This window comes from Atta colombica, unplaced genomic scaffold (assembly GCF_001594045.1).
Source record: "Atta colombica isolate Treedump-2 unplaced genomic scaffold, Acol1.0 scaffold15, whole genome shotgun sequence".
In the NCBI taxonomy this organism is placed as follows: Eukaryota; Metazoa; Arthropoda; class Insecta; order Hymenoptera; family Formicidae; genus Atta; species Atta colombica.
The window spans coordinates 850,496-854,155 of NW_017259239.1; positions in this window are offsets into that span (position 1 = coordinate 850,496).

Below are 3,660 nucleotides of genomic sequence, written 5' to 3' on the forward strand. Positions count from 1 at the left end.
ACTCCGCTCAATGAAAGAATGACTTTGAATCAAATGAAAACTCGTCCATTTTGCGCAGATCTTCAGCGTTGTACAGCGTTATGTTGTCTCCTATGTATAAACTGAGGTTATTCTCTTATTGAATAGAGTATAGTTATATGTAAGTAGGATTTACACGTAGGCAATTTTATGACACATTTCTTTATTGACACATCACTACATATTATTACATCAATATCTCGCATGCATACACATAAATACATATAACAGTAACAATTTTAATTTAATAGACATCTAAATCCAATTCTAAGATCTCTATGTTATTTCTTTGTGCAAACTATTAATCTGTGGACTATTTATTTCGTAAGTACAGATTGCACAGCTTTTATATAAAATAAATGTCTTAATGTGATAGCTCATTCAGAGAGCTTCATTTTCAAATTAGATTAAATGAGAAAAATCTCAATTTCAAAATTTTTGTAGTTTTTGGCATAAATTCCACCTTGCAGATATATTAATGCTTATATTTTAATCTTGAAAAAGAATTTTCAAATATGTAAAAGAGAGAAAATGTTAATGTTATACAAAAGTTACACAGTTTAATCAGTAATACAGACAGCTTAAAATCCTTTTAATAGCAAACCCGAATGATTAATACTTTAAATTAATCAAATAAACAAGAATGCAAGTGGTAGCGAGATAATATTTTATTCTGTTGGTATATAAATAATAAATATAAACGTTTCAGCCTCAATCAGGCCTTCTTCATTATACTCCATTAATACTTTATATTTTTATTATTTATTTAGATCTCGTGCATAAATATATTACATTATTACCAAATAAGTTTCCAGGGAATTCAATACTAACAAATTTATTTTCATGAGGAAATAAAATGGTCGAATTAACTCTTCAAAAAGCTGACAATTTACTTCAATCAACAGCACCAAAAGATGTACATATTTGCTTAAAATATTTTATATTTTATTTATTATACATGGTGTCCCAAAATAATCACCAAATATTTCATGAGCAGATAGAGCAGACTAAACTGAGTCGAAAAATTCTCTACCATTTTGCAATTTTTGCAATTAATAAGATATTAATTATTAAAAATTATTGAAAATTAGTTTTCAATAATTTTTTCAAATACTATCAACTTTATAGAAAAACTGCAAGAGACAAAAATTGTTTATTTTCTTTTCATAGAGCTTTTTTTCAAAATTTTATCGACTTTTTACTACATTTTCTTATTTTTACCAACATAAAAAAATATATTTAAAAATTTTGAAAAAATTTTTGGGATATTCTGTATATAATACAATACATACAATATTTTTTAAATATAATAGATATCTATGTATTTTCACAGAATTTGTTACAATTGTTTATTATTAAACGGGAAGAAAAATCAAATCAAAACTTAGCAAATGTTATTGATGTGGGAAATGATGATACACAACGTGAGAATCTTATTAATAATCAACTTTTAATAATTTTTAATAATTCTTTTAATAATTTGATATTTGATTGGACAAAATTTTACAATCTCATTTATTTAACCTAATATTATTTCGATTCTTTGTACATTATTATAAATTTATAGTGAATATGATTGTTATATGAAAACTATTTCTTTTTATAGAATAGTTATATATTCACCATCTCCTGCAAAAAAAGGAATAATCATCAATACTAATCATTATTTACTCGCAGAAGACAATTTTTTGGACGATGTAATTATAGATTTTTATTTGACCTTAGAGATATTATCAGAATTTGATCAATATAGAACGCATGTGTTCAATTCATTTTTCTACAAATGTTTAACTAGTTCATATGTCCAAGATGTTCAAACCGTGTCAATGACACTTGCCAAGCCAAAAGGCAAGAATACAGATGTGAACGAAGAACGTCAACATATTTGAAAAAGATTTTATTATAACTCCTATAAACAAAGAGTAAGTAATTCTGTAAGTTTAATATTAATTTAAACTCAGAATAGAGAATCTTAAAGGTAGGGATGTATCAGATCATAAAATGCCAGATATCGGATATTGGATATTTGAGAATTAAAGAACATGACAGTAGATATCTGATATTCGATTTGGATATCCGATAGAGTAATTGTCCGGGCGGATATTTCCTAATTTTACAATTTCTCCATTCTTTTTTAAAAAAGAAAGGAGAAAAGGAAAACAAGGGAAAAATAGCGATAATAATTTTCTTTATCTTTTCAACGTAAAAAAAAGTGGAAAGATAAATTATGCAAGAAGTTCAGTTGAAAAGAATAGAAATTTGTATCTGTGACGCGAACTTTCAATGTAAAATTTTAGGATATATACTACCGAATACTAATGATATCCAGTTATCCGGCCGAATAGGAAAAAAGGGCTAGATAAGGTCGATTCTGAATGCTTCCTGATACATCCCCACTTAAAAGTTAGAACCACTATTGCGACATCAGATAAAGAAGAGTTTAATTGCCCATAATGAGAGAAAAAGAAAAAATATTGAAGTTTTATCATATTGTAATTTATCTCATATTAAATTTGTAACTTATAATAAACGAGTCAATCAATTTTATTTATTTTATTCAAGAAATTCTATTGACTTATGGTAACATAAGCATAGATATTATATCATTTTATGATATAATATTTATAGTGCACATTAGTTTTTGGCTGTTATTTGTTTTCCTGGATTAGTTGAAAAAGTTTCCACGTGTGAAAACTGACTACAGAGGAAACGGTAGTAATAAAACTGTGCAAAAGACCAAAAAAATAAAAGAATTGAAAAAACTTACAATTAATTTTACAACGATTCCTTACCAATTATAACGATAAATAATGGATCTGAAAGAAACAAAGTAAAAGACAACGATGATGAAATAAAAATAGAAATAGACAAAAAGGTAGAATAAATTTTATTGTTGATTTGTTTTTCCCTCTAAAGTCTACTTTAGACGATTTATAATTCTCGACCAAATTCAGGACAGAATTTTATTTATAATATTGCGTATCAATGTAACATAGAATAAAAAATATTTGAAGAAATAAATACACATATACAGAAAATATGTATATATATTTTTTCTGTGTATACTTCTTCAAATGTTTTCTATGTTACGTGACACTCAAAATTATAAATAGAATTCTATTCTGAATAGAATTCTATTCTGATCTAAAGGACTTTAAACAATTAAATATACTGAAACATTTTACTTATAGAATGAGGTTGACCAATCAAAAAAAAGTGCAACCAAAATTAACGTTAAACTTGAGAAGGAAATCATCAAAAAGTAAATAGCTGTTCATATCATGTATTTGATGTAATCTGTATATACTAGGTTTTATTTGTATATACTAGGTTATTTGAATGATTTAATTTATAGACCTTGTATACTAATATTTTGCTTCCTGATGAGAATAGAACACGGGTAATTGCTATGTTAAGAGATTATTTAAGTTGCGAACATGTTGCCAAACTTGACGTAAAAAAAATATTCTCAGAAGATACTATTAAGGGAGAGTGTTTGAAAGTACCTCGGCAATCAAATTTTGCTAATTGCAGATTGTATGTATTACAATATGTGGAAAGTTTTTTCAAGGTAAGTATAAAATAACTCTATTTTTTATTTACTTTTTAAATGTCTGATTACGTATTATCGTAAAAATATAT